The sequence below is a fragment of the Ailuropoda melanoleuca genome, chromosome 5, assembly GCF_002007445.2.
Source record: "Ailuropoda melanoleuca isolate Jingjing chromosome 5, ASM200744v2, whole genome shotgun sequence".
Taxonomy (NCBI): domain Eukaryota; kingdom Metazoa; phylum Chordata; class Mammalia; order Carnivora; family Ursidae; genus Ailuropoda; species Ailuropoda melanoleuca.
Window position 1 is genome coordinate 112,678,782 of NC_048222.1, and position 23,386 is coordinate 112,702,167.

The 23,386-nt window shown below is 38.5% G+C and overlaps 1 protein-coding gene across 14 annotated transcripts in view; it reads right to left on the minus strand.

Moving 5' to 3' along the window:
- IL15 (interleukin 15) overlaps nucleotides 1-23,386 on the minus strand; it is a 78,969-nt gene that overhangs the window by 24,080 nt on the left and 31,503 nt on the right. For 4 of the 14 annotated variants that reach the window (XM_034660050.1, XM_034660043.1, XM_034660045.1 and 1 more), the window contains exons 2-3: nucleotides 17,928-18,043; nucleotides 13,389-13,510 (exon numbers count right to left, since the gene is read on the minus strand). The exons of 6 other annotated variants lie outside the window; for them this stretch is intronic. The gene's annotated coding sequence lies outside the window, so the exon portion shown is untranslated. The remainder of the gene's footprint in view (nucleotides 1-13,388; nucleotides 13,511-17,927; nucleotides 18,044-23,386) is intronic. 4 more of the 14 variants (XM_034660046.1, XM_034660048.1, XM_034660052.1 and 1 more) reach the window with 2 other exon arrangements.

Below are 23,386 nucleotides of genomic sequence, written 5' to 3' on the forward strand. Positions count from 1 at the left end.
ATAGATTACCTGAGAGGATGAATAAAATTAGCCAATCCAGGGAAGGAGAAAAGGACCTTCCAGGCACAGGGAAAATGATGGGCAAAGGCAGAGAGGCACAGAACAACAGGAAGTACGCAGGCAAACTCCAGCATGCAATTTTCCCAGAACAAGTTAGAAAGAGAAAGGGAGTGGTAGTGGTAGTGTGAAGGATGAAAGGGATGAGTCCTGGGGAGCCCTGTCTGACGGGAGAATGTGCTGTTCACTGTGTCCATGAGGGCCGGGGCATGATTAAATCTGCACTGGATACAGGTCATCTTGACCGATGTGCAGAGGGTGTATGTGAGGGAAGCAAGACCGAAGGTAGGAAAATAGGTCAGTCGTCAATATAAGGACCTAACCTGAGGAAGAAGTAATAGGAATTGATAAGTAGCCACAATATTAGTTATCGTAGTAATACTGCCCAGCAAAATTGGCAGGGCTGGTTGGCCCTCTGAGAATGCTGGGTGAGGGAGGAGGAAGAGTCTAGGAGGCCGAACCGGTTGTATGCTTTGATGTCAGGGTCATGAGGTCACTAATTGAGATTGAACACAGGCAGGGCTCGTGGGAAGGGAAGATGACTCACTCAGTGTTGCAAATGCTAACTTCGGAAGGCTGGTGGGATACCAAAGAAAATGTTCAGGCAGACTGATGAATATGCAAATTAAAGCTTAAGAGATGGCAGGACTGGAGACAGACTGCATTGGCTTGAAACCATGAGTTCAGAGAAGATCAAGCTCCGAGAGCATGTAAAGAGAAAACTGCAGTGAGGAAAGAGAGAACAGCCATCTTTAACCTTTCTTCAGATAATGGCTTCAGTGAAAGGATTCTAATTGCTTCAGGTTATTGGTCACAGCTAACGTGATCACACAGCAAGCAATTACAGCGCTCTCATGCACTCTGATGGCGCATCTCCTTGAATGCAAGAAGCACATTTTTTCAAAGTGAACGTTTCTGAAATAGGGTTGCATCTTAGAAATGATCTCTATCCTCATCCTCAGAAAAGCTGTTATTAAAAAGACTGTGCTTCTTAAAAAATTGATGGTGTTTCACTGCGGGTTCTCTGGGAAGGAGGCTGTGACAGATTTATGGGCAGGACGTATATTGAGAAATGTCTTTAGGATCAGTATCTGTGAGGGAGGGGAAGAAAGAGCACTTGGGCAGAGGCCACTGTGCCATCACCAACTGGGGCTTCGAGGAGCTCGAAAGCCGGGATGGCTCTCTGGAGTGGTACCAAGTTGGCAAAAGGCCTTAAAACACTCCCCTCCTCCCAAAACACTGGATGCAGGCTGCCTCTGGGCTGTGGGTGTGACCTTGGACAAGGAGAGTTTCTCCCAGAGACGACTGTCCCCTGAGACTTTAGCGAGCAGCACTCCCGGCCGCGGTGGTAACCGACTCTTCATCCCTTAAGGAGAAAATGGCCGCAACATGGCAGCCATTACAAATGACATTTATGAATGAAGGAAGTGCAGTATTTTTATCTCAATATCATTTGATCTTACTATGATCATGAAGTATTAAACATAAATTTTCCCTGGCACAACCTATTTTAAGATCTATTTTTAGTAAAAGTACAGGTCATATAAAAATCCTACCCTACTTGGGATAAAGTAGATAAAGAGAATAATTTCTGAAAATTAAAAAAAAAATTATGTATGATCGAAAAAGACATTCACTACAAAATTCCTAGGGATTTACTGAAAATTATTTGGCAATGAAAGAGTAAAGTAATAATGGCAAGTGCTAAGTTACTGAGCGCTCAGAATGAGATCTTGGCAGATTTACCATAAAATCAGCGGTGCTCCAACACCTCTGTCTTGCATTGCCAATGATGAGGAAGCGACAGTTGTAGCCCTGTCGCAGGGGCACCGAGGGTGGGTGGCCCCAGCTTTTGGTCACCTTCTACCTTCTAGAGGTCATACTCGGTTAGCAAGCAGGGACTAACTGCAGGCAGGCTGCCGACACTTCCTTCCATCTATTTGGACTCCAATGACAATCTGACTCCAGCAGACCTCATGAGGAATCGGACCTTATCAGTGACTTTAAGGATGTGAATACAATGCATTGGGGCCACGATGTCCCAGGTTGTCAGCCACTTTATACTCCCTCCCTGCATCTCTCACAGCAAGACCTGCCCACAGGGTAGGGATAGGGAGTCAAGAAGAAGCAGGAAGGACCTGGCCGAGCTGTGGAGGCACTGGCCTGTCCAATATTGGGTCAAGTGAAACCCAAAAGCTGGATTTCTCTGAGGCTTCCCTCTAAACAAGGACTGCCTGACTGGAATTAGTGGGGTAATCAGAAATACCATATTTCCAGTAATGCCTTATCAAGGTAAACAAATACTTCCTAAACCATCAATAAGAAACAAACCCCATTGGGGTGCCTGGGTGGCTCAGTCATTAAGCGTCTGCCTTCAGCTCAGGGCGTGATCCCGGTGTTCTTGGATCGAGCCCCGCATCACGCTCCTCTGCTGGGAGCTTGCTTCTTCCTCTCCCACTCCCCCTGCTTGCCTCCCCTCTCTTGCTGGCTGTCTCTCTGTCTGTTAAATAAATAAATAAAATCTTAAAAAAAACAAACAAACAAACCCCAACCCACTTTGCTATAAGAAAAAATAAATTTTCTCTCTAGTTGCTCTATAAAAAAATATTAAAAATCGTGATCATCTAAAAGAAGGCACCTGAGTCTATGCAGACAAAGATTTGTAGGAAATAAAGTATATAAAGATGAGTTAGGAAATTTATTACAAAATTAACATTTTGTGATGTTTGTGGCATTTTTCAGTTCCTTTAGTATCTGTAATTTGTGATTGCTCTTCCCAATCTAAATAATACCCCCAAAATGTGCTAGCTGACTAATTCTGTGTTCATAATTTAGTACTCCTTCTCTTAAAGAGGGTCCGGACACTGTAAATGCTTGAGGCCTAACAAACCTGGATTCGTTCTTATTTACGATGTGCTAGACACTTCTTCCAAGCACTCGATTGGTTTAATCATGTAAATGTATGAGGCAGATACTTTCATTAGATGAGAAAGTTGAGGACAAAGACTTCAAGGAACTTGCCAACAGTGACTCATGGAGGACAAGGCAGCGTCAAGATTTGAACACGTCTTGCTCCTGAGCTCATGTTCTTTCAACTCTACACTATGCTGAAATAAGCAATTTATAGATTCTTTTGATGCACTTTGATATGCAGCCTTTCATTTATCATTCAACACTTACTAAGTCCCTTTTTTGGTTCAGGGAATGTGCTAGGTGCTGGATAATATCAGATGGATACTATAAAACTCCTACCCCCCACAAACCATACGGACTAATAAGGAGACCCAAAATATTGCAATAGTAAGCATAACAAAATCAAAGGTATTAAAAAGTGCCACAAATAAATAAAGGAGAAATAATGAATTAAACATTCCCATCTGCCAAGTGAGAACGTGAGCAATGGTGTATAAACATAGGCTAAGTCTTCCTTTCATTCATGGAACATTGGATAGCTAATGTTACAATATCTTAAAATTTCAACTCAAGATAGTGGATATATTTGGGATAACACATTTTTAAATTTTCATTTCAGGATGAATTAACAGATGTTTTCTGAGTACCTATGATGTGACTGGCATTTTGATAGGTATTTGGTGATCACATTGAGAAAAAAATTTCGTCAGAGATGCTAGAATCTACCCTCTTTTGTAACGAGGAAGCTGAGGGCAAAAGGATATGTGGCATATGTTCCAAGAGTCATCTCTTTCAGGAAGCCTTTCCCTAAATGACCACAGTCACACACCATTTTACCTGTTTCTAAACTCCACATAGGCTTCGGTCTGTAGCTCTTGGTCTTTGGTTGGGTACTTGTTTTATACATACTGAGCTCATGAGCTTTTTAACTCTTTTTTTTTAATCATCAATGATACCTTTAACATGTAAAAGCTATGGACTCTTTCCTCAGAAAAATGCACATAAGCACATATCCAAAATTTTAAATAAAATCATCTTAAGATTAAACATTCAGTCCTCTAAAGGTCTCAGGATCCCAGGTTAAGGATCCTTCTTCTAGATTGTTGGCTTCATGAAATGATTTTTTCTTATAGATGCCCATAATACATGCATAAATTACATTTATCTGTGTATTTTCGATAGTGCTTAACATTGCAATAAATATGGCAGAAGCTTAGTAAATGTCCACTGATTTGAGTTATCCAAGAATAAAGTTGCAGCCAACTAAAGACAGAGAACCAGCCTCATCACTCTCTGCCTGGTCATGTCTTACACTATTTCATGATTTCTCTTAAAAAACAAAAACAAAAACGGGGGCAGGGGGAGGCATGCACCTGGGTGGCTCAGTTGGTTAAGTGGCTGCCTTTGGCTCAGGTCATGATTTCAGGATCCTGGGATCAGGCCCCATTGTCAGGCTCCCTGCTCAGCAGGAAGTTTGCTTCTCCCTCTGCCTCTGCCCCTCCCCCCAGCTCATGCTATCTCTCTCTCACTCTCTCTCTTAAATAAAAAATAAAACCTTAAAAAAAAAAAGGACACAATCATTACCATGGTGGGCTCAATTTTACAGTGGAGGTAAAATAAACATTCAAATACAGACTCAGTATAACCACTTGGATAGGACTATACATGCAATAAAAATTCACATTTAGGAAAGGACAGCACCTGTAACAGAATATACTCAATAAATATCTGTAGGGTGATTGTGAATACATGAATAATAAAAGATGAATGTAGGCTGCTGCAAAAGGAGAAGGCTTCTGGATGGGGTGGCAAATGCGGTCGGTCGGTATTGAAGAGTGAGTTGTGGTGAGTGCCAGGTGTTGTATGAAGTGCTGAATCACTATACTGTACTCCTTAAACTAATATTACACTGTATGTTAACTAACCGGAATTTAAATAAAAACTTTAAAAAAAAAAGTGAATAAAATTTGAATAGGAAGCAGGATATTCCAGCTAATATAGACCCAGCATAAATAATAAGATCTGATTAGGAGAAAACCCAACAGCTTCCACTGAATAGAAAGTATTGGAGGGGGCCAGAGGAAACTGTAGGGAAGCAAAATGTGTCACCCCAAAATGTGTCTCTTTGGCACTGGATTATTTTAAGTTGATTATTTTTAAGAAACAAAAGGTTCCGGGAAAAACCTTTGGCCTTCCCTCCAACCACCTAAAAGAATTTAGAGGACCTGCCTTGGGAAGGAAGCTATCAGCATAGATAACAAGTCTAATATGAGCTCTGGTGGTAGACGGGGAGGAACCTAACAAAACCAGTGCTTCTGCAGGCACTTGTTTTGATGAGCACTGGGTATGACACGTAAGTGATGAATCACTGAATTCTACTCCTGAAACCATCATTACACTATATGTTAACCATCTAGAATCTAAATAAAAATTTGAAGAAAATAAATAAATAAATAAATAAATAAATAAATAAATAAAGGGAGCCCCTACCTGTTCAGTACCCCCTCCCAAAACAAGTATGTACTCTTTTTCATCTTCCTGTGAATTGTCTTCCCTCCCTTTGAAGTCCCGGACCCCATCCCCTTCTCCTTAGCTCTGGATGGCCTCTAAGCCTCAACTGCCTGACTGCTTGTCGGCCTCAGCTTCTTAGGGAGCCCCCCTACATACATAATTCAATTTCATTTTCTCCTGTTAATCTGTCTCGTGTCAATTTAATTCTTAGACCAGCCGCAAGAATCGTGAAGGGTAGAGGAAAGTTTTTCACCAATATAATATATCTGAGTAGTCTCGCTGGAGTAGGATTACATGTGACCTGTAAGTGAAGCTGAGGAATCTGATTTGATTTTCCAGATTCTTAGACAGTAATGTTACCTGACAGTTGTCCTTGACAGAAATTAATCATTAAATGCAAAACATCAGCCTGTATAAACAACTCAGACCATTCATTCATCTATTGATCAGACTATTGCCCTCATCTGATAAATAGTCCTTCTACTTGAATAACAAGTCTGTGATTCCTGGTAATTTGACAGTCATCCTTTTTACAGGAAAGAAAAGACATGATTTTTCAACAGTGAGAATTTGTAATTGATTTAATGCTGAGCCCATGTGTTAATTATTAGCTGGATAAGTACAATGTTGGGTCATAATTAGTTCACATCCTATATGAAATTTTCCAGTTCCTCAGCACATATGCCTAATAGGAGCTCACTTCTGGATTGTGGCCCTCTTTGTTACTGTTGCTTCCTTAAGTGTAGTTTTTTTTAATTTGCTTTCTCAAGCATTCATACTGTTTCTGTATTTTGACCTGGTTACTAAAGCTCATCATTATTCAATCTCTCCACAACTCCACTCACAGTATGATTGAGGGATAGCCCCGTAGTACTCTACCTAGGAAGCTGGCATCCATCTTGTCCGTTCAGATGAAAGAATGAACAACTAGAGGTCATATCAACGGCCAAGGCACAGCCAGACCAGCCAAGGAACACAGAGGCCTAGACTCAAGGGATAGGAATGCTTACTCATCATTCAAAGTAACCTACAGGACAAGTAGTTAACCAGCATGAAATCTCTCACATACAGACAAAGGTATTTCTCAGATTCCAAGTCTCCTGAAATGAAACAGACCTCCAAAGGACCAGATCGAGTGACATCAAAAGTGAGTAAGTAGCCTCTGCTAACATGATCCTCGGGGCCTCCGATCAGCAGGGTCCACCTTTCTTGGGAGAACTCTGTCTCAGATTTTGCCCTGACGAACCCTCACTTGGGGACACCTGGGTGGCTCAGTCAGTTAAGCGTCTGCCTTTGACTTGGGTCATGATACTGGGGTCCTGGGATCGAGTCCCGCATTGGGCTCCTTGCTTGGTGGAGAGCCTGCTTCTCCTTCTGCCTGCAGCTCCCCCAGCTTGTGCTCCTATTCTCTTCCTCTCTGACAAACAAATAAATAAAAAATTTTTTTTAAAGATTTTATTTATTTATTGGACAGAGAAAGACACGGTGAGAGAGGGAACACCAGCAGGGGGAGGGGCAAAGGGAGAAGCAGGCTTCCAGATGAGCAGGGAGCCCAATGTGGGGCTTGATCCCAGGACTCTGGGATCATGCCCTGAGCTGAAGACAGATGCTTAACGACTGAGCCACCCAGGTGCCCCAATAAAATCTTAAAAAAACAAAAAACAAAAAACCCTCACTTGCAAGGCATCAGAGAAATTGGGATTTTTGAGCACTGGCTCCCCATTTTCCTGGGTGGTGCCACACCAATAAAATAGTCTATCTTTGTTCACAGTGAGAGCACAATGTCAGTTTGCACTGGCTTGCTGTGCGTTGAGTGGACGACTCTCATTTGGTTCAGTTACAGAAGTTTGATGGGGAAAAATCTGTAACTTGATAACATTAATTTTATTTGTGGAATTCAATTATCAATATATTCCAAGATTAGACTCAGTAAAGAAAGTTCAGAGTTAATCACCAGTAAGTAAAGTTTTCCTACTGCTCATGTTTTCTTTCAACAAATATGGATCTTAATTTAAGAAGAGGGGGAACAAAGCTGGATATTAATGTATTAATAATTTATATGGGGAGCTAATAGTTAAACTTGCCTTTGCTATTAACTCTGAAAAAACACTCAGAAAAAAAACTCCACAGTTCAGCAGAAACTATTTTTGAAGGAGGAAAGTTACACTAAAAGAACAAAGTCTTGCATTAACAATCTCCATAGTAGAGCACACGCATTCAAATGTTGTATCTAATGTCTACTCTTCATCAAAAATTTTCAACAATTGTCTAGAAAAATCGCTTCTCAGCAGAAATTACTTCGCCATGAGCTCCAAGTCTGTGGATTAAATTGAAACCCACAGTCTGTATGGTGCCAAAGGAAAATAATGAGTCTTGGTCTTAGGAACAACAAAATGGGTCACTTCAAGTCTGGGAGTTACATACAACAAATGGAGAGAATACACTTTCTGTGACTAACAACCCCTTATCAAGCCAATTAATGACTTCACTCGAGCACCCAAAGAGATTCTGTTATTATCTGAAAAGAAAGCAGGCTCTATAATAGGGTAAAAAGGCCATGCAGAGTAATTGCCTTAGGAAAAAAAAATGTTTTCTCACTTTCCACTAGACATATAGGAAACATAAATTATATGGGAATGAGAAATATGTTAAGAATCCTGTTATTTCACTTTGATTCCCCTGGGCACCCATTATCATGCTAGAACTGAATATTTACATAAAATAAACACCATTAGCAGCAAAGAAGATGACAGAAAATTCTTTTCCCACTTAGGGCATTTCAACAGCTGGGCTACCATGGGCCATTAAAACACAATGGAGCAGCCTGCCTGGACTGCCACGTACCCCTTTATTATTTATTTTTAAGGGAAAATGTAAGGAAATATCTGTATAGTTTAGACTCCCTTTGGCTGCTGAGCAAGCTGTTCCCAGGCAAAGCAGTCCAGAGGATTCTATTCCCCTTTAAAAAAGATGTCTTCTCCTCCTTTTTTACTTATGCTGATTAAACACACCAACTCATACGAAAAAGAGAGAGGGAAAGAAACCATGTTTCACAGTGCATCTCATGGAAGAGTTCAAAGAAAAATCAAAAGGTGTTTTGGGGAAAGAAGAAAAATACACAGTAATGGAAAACAAGCCCTCTCTCAGGCTCTGCTTAAGGAAGGCAATGTACCGACCATGAATACATTACAGAATTACAGGGAGAATTTAGGTGCGCCCTGGCTGAGCTGAATATCGTAGATGTCAGCCCACAAAGACAGGGTGCCATGGCCACAGAATATACGTGGAGAAGAAGAAGTTTTAATACAGAAGAATTGGCATTAAAGGATGCTAATTTCAGTTAAGAAATCTCCCCCAAAATGTTTGATTAATACTCACTAAGTACACCCTGGTGCGAAGCAGTCCTTGGGAGCTATGCCTAGAGTAACAAAAGAGGTGAATTACTGACCATAAATGATATTTGGTGTTTGGCAGAGTAAATATCCAAGGAAGACACCCAGAAAGCGTGGGTCTAATGTACAGCACGGATGGGTCCAACAAGACTATGGGGCCCCTGAGGAAGGCTGGTGGGAGAGGAGTTCTGTAAGGAAGACAGTGGTCAGATGAAGGATGTGTCCAAATACACTGGGCAAACACAGCTCTGAGTTAAAACTAACACTCAGGTTCTGAGTTTTTAGTGGCACCCAGGGCGGCAACTTATAAATTTCCGATCACATTTTATAAGACTTTCCTTTACAGCCAAGACATAAAGCCATCTCCATAAAGGAAGCTTTACAACAAAACTTTCCATCAAGTGTTCGACAGAAACAGAACCAACCGACAAGTCTCTGATAGCCAAAGAACAACAAAAAAAATAAAAACAGTGATACAATATTCATTCAGTAAAATGAAGCACATAAAACACAGGAGATAGCTCACTTCTGGACATGGTACTGGTGGCATTCGGCTTCCTGCCTTGAACACTCAGAGTCACACTCTCCCTCCAGCTATAATAAAATATTGCTACCCAGCTAGAAAATCAACACATTGGCTTCCGAAGCACATGGACTTGGTCGTTTTCCTATCAGAATCCTACAGCTTTATGATGCCACGTACTGATTGAATGGCTGTGTAAAAAGAAAATAAAACCGAAAGAAAAACAGACAAACAGCTGTTTTCTCTTGCACTGAGGCATTGCTGCAAACATATAGTAGTACAGGTTCTTACACGGTGAAAACTCTTTTTGTTCTCTACATACTGAATGACAGCATGAATAGTCTTGCTCTGTTTGGGCTGCTATTTCCCAAACTTTATTACCAGAAAAAATCATTCCCTATGTGCATGTTGCCCATAATATCCTCCCTTCCAGGGAGAGAAGTTATAGCTCAGACCCCATTTCTAATTTAACTGTTCATTTAATTTTCTTTAACACTTTAACATATCAACTGGATGCTTTGACTTGTCACAACCGGGCCATCAAGTTGGAGGAGAACCCATAAGAATGGCAATACCAGTGCGCTTCATACCACATATTTCACAAAGAAAGGCAAAATCAACTTTGCCAAGACAACGCATAACAACTCTGGCCATGGTCTGCCATCACGATGTCTGTGTTTTTAATATTCCGTACTTTATCCTCGAGAGCAGAAATAGGAATTTCTCATTAAAGAACAATCACGCATATATTGTGACTCATAACATGCCAAATAAAAGATATTTTTGGTGAAATAAAGAGAAACAAGAAAAAAAATGGAACACTAATTTGAGAAGAGCAAAGTGTGCATAAAAGTTGGAATCCAGGGAAGTTTTCTTGTGTGAAGAAAAGAAAAACAATCCTATAACTTAAGTATGACAAGTTCCATACACATTCCAATGAATTTTACTATAATATTCACACACGTTCAGCTATAAAATTTTTCACGTGTCTTTATGAGATCCAGCAAACAAATTTCTAAGCAATCAAACCAAAATAAATTAAATATTTCCAGCAATGAGGAAACTGACCAAAATATATCACAGATGTGATTAAAATAATAGAAACTTAGAACTGCTCATTTAATAGCTGGGGACGATAAAGTTCAGAGATGTCTATGACTTATCCCAAATTACATAGTTACTGAGAAAAACCAGTACTGGACTTTGTTTCACACGCAAACTACACTGTTCCTAATACAAGTGAGCAGGTTATGGCCGATAAGGCTCTGTCTGACCTGGTTAAGTCATGCGGAAGAAAGCAGATGCCTGTTATCGTCTTAATGAGGGGGAAAAAAAAGAAGATTCAAAGCTGCCAATAAAGAAATCAATGGTTCTCTCAAAAAAAAAGTTGCCCTTGGGGCGCCTGGGTGGCTCAGTTGTTAAGCGTCTGCCTTTGGTTCAGGGCGTGATCCCGGAGTTCTGGGATCAAGCCCTGCATCAGGCTCCTCTGCTATGAGCCTGCTTCTTCCTCTCCCACTCCCCCTGCTTGTGTTCCCTCTCTCGCTGGCTGTCTCTATCTCTGTCAAATAAATAAATAAAATCTTTAAAAAAAAAAAAGTTGCCCTCAACAGCCTAAGAAATATATGCCATATAACTGTTTGTGTTACTTAAAATCAACAAAATAACACTTATCTGTTTTCCTTTTTCACAGTGTGCACCACTTCAAGTATTCTGCTTCATAAAAATCCATGTGGTTTCCAGTCAATGGCAGCTTCATTTGATTAAGAATGGGATTTTTCTTAATTGACTTTCTATCTCCTGCAGTTTGCAGCAATCTTTAGCACATTGCTATAGGAATGATAGTCACCCAACTCAATTGCTTCTTAAAAGTATATAAATAAAAACTACGATTGCACTCAAACTTCCAAAAGAAACGGAAATGAGCATGACTCTTAGTTAACCAACTCTTTAAAGTGTGTTTATAAGATAAGCAGGGTACAAAGGAGAAACCAAAGCTTGAGGTCAAACAGGGCCGACTAAACCAACATTAGTGCAAATCATAGAAATATGGAGAACTAACAAAACCTAATGTATGTGATTCTGGGCCATCTGGATCTCCTGTTCTACAGGACCAGTGTGCATGGAAAGCTTGTGTTGGAACCCTCTGAGGCAGTACTTTTTTTTTTTTTTAAGATTTTTATTTATTTATTCGACAGAGATAGAGACAGTCAGCGAGAGAGGGAACACAAGCAGGGGGAGTGGGAGAGGAAGAAGCAGGCTTCCAGCGGAGGAGCCCGATGCGGGGCTCGATCCCATAACGCTGGGATCACGCCCTGAGCCGAAGGCAGACGCTCAACCGCTGTGCCACCCAGGCGCCCCTGAGGCAGTACTTTTTATAGCACTATGTGGCACCAACAGAGTCTGGCTACATAGCAATAAGACTAGGCTCCAAAATGCCCATGGATAACAACATCCAACCCTCTGATCAATGTGACGCAGGGACAAAGGTCTATCATTCAACTAAAACCCGGGCTTGACCTCCAAACCTGCGAATTACTGTTTTGAGTAATAGGATGTGGCAAGTGGAATTATAAACTCCACATCACCCCCAAAATCCCACCCTAAATGTACATATGATGAAGGATCACCCCTGGGGTTGTGTTATGTTATATGGGCACAGCTGACCTTAAGAGAGAAATTATTGAAGGTGGTGGGAGCAGGTGGCAAATCTAATCACACGAAGCTTTAAGAGAGAATTTTTCCTGTCTGGTGGCAGAAGGGGAAGCCAGGGAGTCTCAAATCATAAGGAGGACTACACAGGCCTTGGAGGGATTAAGAAGCAATCCTGGTGGCCTCTAGGAGTGGTGCATGACCCCTGCTGATAGCCAGCAAGGAAATAAGCACCTTACTCCTACAACCACTAAGTTCTGCCAACAAGCTGAATGAGTTTGGCATGGATTCTTTTCAGAGCCTCCAGATAACAGCCTAGCCTGGCAGAAAACGTAATTTCTACCCTCAGACCCTGAGTAGACTATCCAGTTGAGCCTGTTGGACTTTTGATCTCCAAAATTGTGATATAGTTAATGGGTGTTAAGTCACTAAGTTTGTAAACATTTGTTATACAGCATAATATAGAAGGAAATTTATTGAACTTCCCGAGCTTCTGAAAAACGTAATAATACAAATCCTTAATGGTTTTAATGAGAAGGCACACTATGTGCCTGGCACAGTATGTGACGTGCAGGGAGAATTCAAGATGCAATTACTGTACCTTTAAACACTTCATTTTACGACACTTCAGAGATTTCTGACACATTTTGTAAGTCAACCTTTCTGAGACCCTCTGCAAACTTGTTTGGGTAATACTTCTGCCTCTGTTCCCCTATATACTGAACAGATTTACAGGTTTGTGAAATTAAAGTGAAGTTTTATATGAGCTATCACAATAAAATAATCAGATGATTCTACAAAGCACACGTGAAAAGCAGTCTTGTTAATTTCTATGCGCATCCTACACATGTTACACTTGGTGACCATAAAGTACCCAGAACAAAAAGGATCCGCATCCTAATCGGTAAACAAAGGTCCCGAGTGCTCCAGGTTGTGGCTTTCTACTACAATAAAGAGCACCTGAAGAATTACCTGAAACCTGCGTAAATCTGGTATCAACTTTAGTGAAACATGTTAAATGTTGGCCCCCAAACAGAAAGATCAAGTGCTTTGTGAATGTTCAATTTGTTGAGTTGTGAAACTGCTCCAAATAATGTGCAGTTACCAAAGTACAAATGTGTGTTGACAGAGAAGGGAAGATAGTTAATTAGGCTGGAATATTTGGAATGGAATAAGAAACTACAGTGTGTGTTCTGAGAGAGAAACCATATCATAAAATTGAAAAGGAGTGAATCTATGAGGCTTTTGTCAGGATGACAGGATAATGGACAAAAGTTAGGAACAGGTAGCAAATTACAGAATGTGAGTGGAAACACATTGTGAGAAGGAAATAAAAACATTACCTCTTATATGTCATAAGAGGCAGATGTGTTCAGAGAACTGCCATCTAATAGTGGGGAGCTCTGTGGACAGCGGTCCCAGGAGGTTATTATCCATCCAAAGAGTGCAAAGAAGCTGTAGGAAGCTGTTGGGAGCAAAGAAACATCGTCAACATAGGAAATAAGGTGAGGAGGTAAGGCAAAGTTGAGGTATTTGATTTGGGTGACCATAATTCCCAGAGCAATGTGCTACAGGAATTGCCAAAAATACAAAGTCAATCAAATAAAATCATATCCTGGATCACATAAAGCTACCATTTAACAAGAGACCATGTGTATCATTGGGCTGAATGTCTGATCTTTTGCACACAACGAAAAGATGGATCGTTGTATGCTTTTTCTTTTTCAATGCCAAACAACTATGGGTCCTGATCCAGAAAACAGGGCTTCTATTGTATTTGTAATTGGATGAAAAATACGTAAAGGAAAGAAGGAAATTTCATCAGTCTACCCCAAAGTAGCCCATTCAACAAATATCGACCGCCCACTACAATGCTGTAAGTCCTGGTTATGATGTAAAGATACAACGGTGATCAAGGTCAATGTCATACCTGTCCTCGTTGAACTCACCATCCAGTGGAGAAGACAAACCCACAGCTATTATATAATAGTGGGAATTACTAGAAGAGGACACTACGAAAACATATGAGAGAGGTGTCTAGCCTGAAAAAGACTTTCTGAAGGAAATAACATGGAAGCTGGGACCTCCAAGGCAAGCAGACATTCCTTAAGTGAGAAGGGGATGGGACAGTTCCAAGTGGAAGGGGCCACATACCGAAAAGCTAGAAGGTAAGAAAGTGAGTTGTGTTTTCAAGAAAATGAAGACATTCCCTAAAGCTAGGGCTATACTCAACATATATACTTGCCTATAAACTGGAATACTTTTACTTTGTTATTACGGCTTTTATGTATGTTTTTAAATTGGGCAGTGCCAAAGTCAAAGTGGTTAGGGGCCCTCCCTGATTTTATGTATGAAGTCTGCTCTCATGTATGAAATCTACTGTTCAGTCTATATCCTGTGAACATTTTTCGATGGTAAAATTCTTGCTACACCCAAATGTTTGAAAACCCTTGTTCTTAGCAAAAGGGGCAAGTTCGTATTTCCGTTTTGTCATACATACCCACAAGATATTGAAGTACATAAATTATAAAGTCACCAAGACAACGAAACAACAAAGATACAAGCAACAAAATATTTTGTTGTGAAGTCATTTAAAAAGTAAGGAAATTCTAACCAACCGAAATGACATTGAAACTAACAGATTAAAACAACAAACAAAAAACTAAAATCCTTATCCCTAGTCTATGCTCTCTAAGCCCTGATTATACACTGAGAGAAAAAAAAAAACCTGAATTAAAATATATTTATCTTTTTGTCATCGAGGAATAAAAGTGACAGCTATTAAGAATTTATTTCCTATTGCTAAACCACTGAAGATAGTGTAATGCTCAACTAACAAGACTTTAAAGTTCTCAAACTAGTAGATTTCCTTATAATACAAACATATCCTTCATTCAACACAACAGTTAGAAGTAGCTACAATTTTTCTTTAATTATAAACAATTGCTATGAGCTGTATAGAACTTAAACCACATCTCATTTCATATTATTATTTGCTAGTAATGATTACTGAAGTACAGAAAAAAAATATACAACTGTTAGCCCTTGTATCCAGAAAAATATTTACATTTTATCGAATGTAAAATAAAAACCCACCTGTTACGAAGATGGCCATAACAACCCTTGCCATCCCTGTGCCCTTATACAATGTGACTTCCCCACTCCTCCCATTAAGATGTGGAGTCTATTTCCCCTCCCACTAATCTGGGCTGGCCCCGTCCCTAGAACTTGCTATGACTGAGAGGATGTGACAGAAACAATGAGCAATCTCAAAACTAGGTCCTAGGAGGCCTTGCCACTGTGTTTTCTCCATCTTGGAATGCTTCCGCAGCCATGAAAGAAAATCCAGAGAAACTAGTAACTAAGAAACTACATGGAGAGAAAAATTCAGACCACAGCCAGTCCCAAGTTCCCAGACATGTGAGTGAGGAGACCTTGAATAAGACCAGACAAGACCAGCAGAAAAGCTGCCCAGCCAACAGAGAGAATCACGAGAAATTACCAAGTGTGGTGGCTTTAAGCTACTAAACTTTGGATGTTTTGTTACATAGCAACAGATAACTGAGTCACTATATATAAATTTTTCAATCACAAGATTTAGAAAATATGAGTTCATAATTCCTTGTCAATATATCCCTCTGTAACATGAAATCAGCTAACCCTCCATAGCACTCTGAAGTATCTTTCACAACCTCATTTTTTCCTAACATAACCTATGAGCTAATTATTATTACTATCCAGATTTAAAGAGGAGGAAACAAAGGCTGATCCATTTACCCAGCTAGTAAGTGAGCCCACAAACCTGAGCCTCCCCATTAGTCTGGGAGCTTCTTTGGAGAGGGCTTATCTAACATTTTTCAATCTCAAGGACATGCACGGTGACCAAAATAAAGAAGGGTATTTTTCAAAGGCTGAATGGATGAATGCATGGATAGACAGACGGATAAATGAATGAACTGGCACTTCCTTTGCTATTTTAAATATTTAAGAAAAGTAATACACATGTAGCCCACCCCCAGGCCCAGCACCTCCAAGGTCTTTCTTTTCCATGCTCGTTGTTTTAGCTGTTTTTCACTTGAGTTAGTACCTAGATATTTTCTATTCTTGGTTGTCTTCTCCTAAGTCAAATTCTATTTCTCAATGTTTCTCTTAAAACTGAGAACTTGAAACTGAACATAATAGTGAGTTTATCTAAAACTACTCTCTGTAATCTGAACTCTGCATCTTTAAGAAAGTAATATTCTTTGCAGATTTCAAAAGTTTGTCTGAAATAAAGCATCACCTTAAATAAAACAAAAATAATTTCTAGGTTTTAACAGGAAAAGATTGAATCGCTCTAGAAATCTGTTGTAAAATGCAAAATGCCTTGGCTAAATTTACAATCAATAAAATTCAGTGAGGAAAATGTACTGACTCTGTAGTAATCTACTTGAATCGAGGGAATAAAAGGATTCATTAATTTTGGCTTGCTTAAGAGCCTTCTTGAAATTGTACCATCGACTCTGGTTAATTTGGATAGAAGTAAAGAACTCAAATTGTTTTATTAAATTCTGTCTATTGCACATTTACTTTGGTCAGTTTTAAAAGAATACAACAACATAAATAATCTCAATGTCTTAAAGTCAAGCACAGGTGGCTAAAATTCTTATGTCCTGTTGTATTCTATCATTTATCATAATGAGAGCATCACAGACCAAAAGGATCACTTTTTATCTGTCACACCCAGTCAAACATAATTCTGCGTTAATCTCCATGGAACTATGAAATCACGAAATCCCTGAAATGGTTAAGGTCTCATCAGTGTTTTAAAAACATATCTGTTCTCATCAGTATGTTAAAAACATACCTATATTAATTTTATTGAACTTACTTCGATATCCAGTTGAAAGAGAAGTTCTTACAAAGTAACTTTGTAGGACTCATGAGAAGAAAAACATAATTTTATAAAATCTATTTCTAGGCAAAAATTCTTTTACTTTAAATATTTATATAATTTTATGTTCATGACACTATTCAATTTTAGTTAGAATACTGTATATACATGTATCCATGCTCACTAATGATTTCTCAAATTATATAGATGCTGACGATGAAGAAATCAAAATTGAAATCTCTAACTTCAACAACTCTGCCAAGGTTCTGTTCTTTTGCAATAAATTACAGCAGGGCTTGGCAAACTATGTCTTTAGAAGGCAAATCAGGTTGCAGCTTGTTTTTGTTCTATATTTTTACCTTTTTAAAAAAATTAAAAGAGGAGTTTAAAACATTTAAAAAGAAGATTCTGTAACAGATTCCATATTTGGCCCACAAAGACTAAAATATTTACCCTCGTGCCCTTAACACAAAACATTTGTCAATTCCTGACCAACGGATGTTGCTACCTGTACCCATCACTATCTCAAACTTAACCTAAAACCAAAGTTTTTCTGCCCAGACCTATAAAAAGTCTTACAGACTATAGGAGAGAAAAGAATACCTCCCAACACACACTCTCCTTCTCCCTCAAAAAAAAAAAAATTCTCTCTAGACAACACCCCCTTCTGACAACTTTCCATTTCTCTCCAATTCAACACTGTCCAGAGCCTCTCTGTACCCCAGCCAGCCATCTCTATGTTTTCCTGGATCCCTGATGCTATTTGCAACAACTTAACCTGGGCTTGTGTGTCCTTAAGGTTGAACTGTCTTAACTACAATCTTTCTCTCTTTGATTCTACTCTTTGTATTCCTTGTGGGTTCATTTATAACAACAACATTGCTGTCACTCAAATTTTATCAAGTCTTCCTACTGCTTACTATTATACGTCTAAATACTATGGCACTTTTAATAAATACATATATACATACATACATACATACTATGGCACTTTCAAAGTCCCACTTACTCAGGCACCTGGATTTCCAAATTTTCCATTTAGTTGACAATAGCAAGTTTCTTATTTCCCTCCAGTTAAGTCGATCACTTTACCACATTCTACTTATATTCCATGCCTTCAAATATCTAAAAGAAGGATAATTTTTTACTGATTAGTAATATTAAAAGAATAATTGCTAGCAAATAATCAAGTACTACTTATCAGTGACTGTTTTAAGCTATGCATATATTTTTAACTAACTTTTTCATTATGCCAACTTTATAAGGAAGGTAATGTTATTATCATCATTGTAAAGATGAGAAATCCGAGGAACAGAAAAATTACATAATTTGCCCAAAGTCACCCAGCTAACAGATGGCAGCACCACAGCAGGAAACTGGGCAGCCTGGCTTGCATCCAAGTTTTTACTGCTATGCTACGCTCTTCTCAATTATACCAATGTTTACTCCTGTTTGGAAGATCCCTACTACCTAGCATTCCAGAGGCTCCTACGTTCTGGAGAAACTAGAAACACGATCTAGGTATAAGCACTAGACAACAGGTTACCCTTGGGATCAGAAAGACATGATGCAAGTAGGTGTTTCAGCGAGGAGGGTAAGAAGGCTAAGAGAAACAGAGGGAGAAGAAGACATGCGAGCTATAAATTCTCCCTCCAGGGGTTGATATCTTTGGGAAAGTGAGTGGAGAGTACACTTGGGGGAAAGCTTGGTCCTGCCTCTCTGCTTTGAAATTCTTAATGGATACCAATGGGAAGGGTAGCCCCATTCTAGAGGCAGTGAAATGTGATAGAAAAACAAAGGTGAGGATTAGGTACGCAGAGAAGAGGACTGAGTTAACACAACGAAGCCTCCTCTCTGGAAGGAATTCAGAAGTTTCTGCCTAAACCCACAAGAGAACATAAAAGTTGGCAGAGAAAGGGCCAGCAGCATGCACGAGAGAGCAGCGGGGAGGTGGCATGAAGGAAGCCGACCACAGTAGAACAGAGAGGGCTTAAAAGCATGGCCCAGTAAGGTAAACTGAGGCTCAGAACATCTGCAGCATCTATCTTTTCAAAGGACTTCCACTTTCGAGAAAATCTCTCTCAGCAAGGATATGTGCATATTTTCTAGCATATGTGGCACTAGGTATTATCCTTATCACGAAATCAATCATTTACTGAATTTTAATAAAATTACAAAATGGTTTAACCACAATTGTAAAATACATATTGGGAAAAGAGAATCACACATCATGCATACTTTTTTTTTTTTTAAGATTTTATTTATTTAACAGAGAGAGACAGCCAGCGAGAGAGGGAACACAAGCAGGGGGAGTGGGAGAGGAAGAAGCAGGCTCATAGCAGAGGAGTCCGATGCGGGGCTCGATCCCATAATGTCGGGATCACGCCCTGAGCCGAAGGCAGACGCTCAACCGCTGTGCCACCCAGGCACCCCTGCATACTTTTTTAATGCACAAATTCCATCTCTGTACAATGAGCTTTACTAATAACAGTGATGGCAGACAAAGCCTAGTGTCCCATAAAAAAATGTTAATGTCAGGTTAGCTTTTTCCATAGAATATTTAAATAAACAATTGCATCAGAAAATTAAAATTTAGATGGAGAATTAAGTAAGCTTACTTAAGTAGATGATGAAAGTGAGGTTCATGCTTATGCACATACATGACCAACCTCGGCGTATATGTGCCTATGGCTGACCCTCAGAGTGTTTAGACAACTTGCTAAATATTATGTGCATTACAATACAATACCAAGACAAAAACTAACACCTTTCCCAATATCACCCACTGTAAGAGAACCAGAAGAAAAAAACACTGTTTGAAAAATTAGCATTTGATTCAGCTCCACTCTTCCTCCTGATAACTGAATAAACAGAGCTTTGAAAAGTAGAAGACAAACTTGTTCCTTAATCCTGTTGACTGGACAAAGCAAGTACATACTTTTTTTTTGAGGTGACTGGCATACGGAGAGTGGAAAAAAAGGGTAAGAATTAAACCACAGATGCTCAAACACAGGATGGACAGATGTGTGCTCTTACGAAGATGGGCCATGCCATCTAAGATCCCAGTCAGACTTGCTCTGCTCGAATCCTTTCATCTTAAGTTATCCCACAGAAAAATCATACCCTCATCTCAACAGATGGCAACAATAGTCATCGCTTACTGAATTCCAGCTATATTCCAAGGGCAATGCCGAACACATTACAGGCTTTAGCTCATGTGCCATTTACAGAATGCTTATGATTGCTATCTGTACTTCATAAATGATGAAACTGAGAGCACAGCGTAAGCAGCTAGCCCGAGGTTGTGATGCAATGCTAAGTGGTAGAACTGGGCTTCAAATTCCAGTCAGTCCAATCTCGTCAACACTGCACCAGTCTTGACCTAAAAAATACCTTTGACAAAATTCGCTACACATTTTTTTAAAATAATAAATTCTTAAAAATAGGAATAGAATGATAATTTTTAATACAATCAAATCTTCCTTAAACTAATTCCAACTTCAAACCTACTAGCAAATCACTCTAAGTATCCCCACTGTATTCAAGAATAAGAAAGGATACTCGGGTGGCTATTCTTTGGTACCTGGAAGAAATTCCTGGAATTTCTTTTCTTTCTTTTTTTTTTTTAAGATTTTATTTAGTTTTGTGTGAGAGAGAGCACACACAAGCAGGGGGAACAGCAGGCAGAGGGAGAAGCAGGTTCCCTGCTGAGCAAGGAGCCTGATGCAGACCTCCATCCCAGGACCCTGGGATCATGACCCGAGACGAAGGCAGATGCTTAGCCAACTGAGCCACCCAGGAGCCCCTGGAATTTCTGATTAATAAAAATAAGGCATAAAAATATAAAGTTATGACTATTCAAAAACATAAAACCATTACTTGTAGACTCTACAATTATTTTTTTGATTCTACAATTATTTAACTAACAAAGCTAATAAGCAAATTACCTGAGACATCATATGAACTAAAATAGCAAGTTCTATGAGATAGTTTGTAACAAAATGAATGAGAAATAAAAATTAAATAACCACTTATTTTCATGTTCATCATTCTGTATCTTAGCAGTATGTAGAGGAAATTATCTAATTCACATCACTGATGAAATTATACAATACTTAGGAATGAATATGATTTTGAATATGATAAGGAATATACTAGAACGATGTAAAAAATCAATAAAACTACATTGAAAAGCAAAAAGGACAATCAGATAATTTGAGAAGCATATTTTATCCCTGAATGGTAACACTATATATTACAGAGATACAATTTTTCCAAATTATTTCATAAGAAATGAAATTGGAAGTGAAATTGACATAAAAATTGATACAGGAAGTGAAATTGACACTATGATTTTAAGCTCATGCGGAAAAATCCACTGGTGTAAATAATTTTGAAATAGAAAGATTGAAAAAAAAAATAAAAACTAGTCATAGTAGATGTTAAAATTTGCCACAAAATGAAAATGAGTGATTGACATATTGACAGATGTCTCTATGAAAGAATCTTGAAGCAGCAGGTAAGAGAACGGTTACTATTTAACAAAGATTTTGTGAAGCTACTGGTTAGCTATTGAGAAAAATTATATTCTCCTCTCACTTCATATGACAAATTCCAGCTTTTAAAGAAAGACATCTAGAAAAAAAATATGTTATGCAAGCTTCTGATTTCTGGATAGGCGTAAGGCAATTTTTTGATAGATTTGACAAAATAAAAATGATTAAGTTCTATAAAATAATGTATAATGAATAAAATAATAAGATAGACTAAAATGTGGAAATAAAAATTTAAAATGTGCTGGTTCCTTATATATTAAAATTTGGTAAGAAAAAACATCTCTAAACACGAGAAATGAATAGATAAGTCAAAGAGTGAAAATACAATTAATGAGTGCTTTGAGGAATTCAGTATCTACAGTAATCAAGAATGCAAGATAAAATGAGATAAAATTTCCCATTTAACAAATTTGCAAAAAATTACATTTTATTGTATTTTTTCTGTACAGGTAATATATTCACATGGTTGAGAAACAAAACAATATGAAAAGGTATTCATTTAAAATCATGCCCCGATTCTTTTCCCTGTCCGCCCTCTATTCCCTCCACCCTCTTCTCTTACTAAACAACCATTTTTATTAGCTCCTGTAAATCTTTGACAAGTTTCCTGACGAAACGCAAGCAAATTGAGAAATATATACTTATATTCCCACATTCCATAAATAAAATTTAAAAAACGACTAGCATTTTGCATGAGGTTGATTTTATGAATTGAAAGACTATTTGCATTTCTTGTGATGCAAACTGTCTATTCATGATCTCTGTCCATTGTTCCACTGCTTTTTACTTCTTCCCAACCCCACGATTTCTAAAACATATTAGAAAACTCTTGGTGATTTCAGAGGTAAATACTTTTTCCCCGTTTATCATTCTTTAGAATTTCTCCAGAGTAGCTGTTTTCCTGTTTGTTTTGTTGCCAAACCAAGGGATTTAATGAGTCAGATTTGTCTTTTTTCCCCCTCTCTCTCTTTTAGATGTTAGAATTGAATCATAATTAGAAATTTTTTCAGTTACTTTCTTTCGGGTTTTCTAAGTATTAAGTCATCTACAATAACAATTTCTCTTGCCCCTGTTTGTTGACTAACAACTCTGGTAAAGCATCACTAGTAGGTGTGAGAGCCGGGCACCCTTACCTTGTTTGTCTTTTGGCAGAAAGAGCAGAAGTGCCTCTAGCATTTTGCCATTAATTATTATACTGTCTTTGGGCTGAGTTGGTGTGCGTACGTATGTGTGAATGCATGAATAGTTTGTTATGGTTACAAAATGTTTAACTCTTACTTTATTGGGTTGTCTCTTTTTTAAAAAAAAAATCCAAAATGGCTGTTGAATTTTGTCAAACGAACACTCAGTATCTATAGAGATGAACATATAATTTTTCTCTCAGATCAATTAACATGATGAATTCTTTTTAATGGAGTTGGTAATTTTTCATTCCTGGAATGGAGTCTACTTCACCATGATATATTACTCCTTCAATGAGTCGCTGGATTCTTTCTNCATGAGTTGCTGGATTCTTTCTCCTGATAATTTTCTGAAGAGGTTTGCATTGATATTCATAAATGAAATCATAGACAGTTTTCTTCTTGTGAAATTTTGACCAAGCTTAGGTGGTCAAGGATACTATGACCTCATGAAAATTATTTAAAGTCTGTATTACTCTGAAAGGGGTTAAATCACATGGAAACCATCTCTTCTTTAAAAAAAAAAAATCACCCGTTAGAAGGTAATATACAAATGATGAATACCATCATATCTAGATAACTAATATCCAGAGTAACAAGTTTAAAAAGATATATGTTGTAATATTTAAGGTAACACATAAGTGTAAAATAATATTAATTAACAAATTATAGAGGAAAAGGGGATAATAAAAAGTTGATTAACCCACACAAAAGCAAGAAAGGAAGAAAAA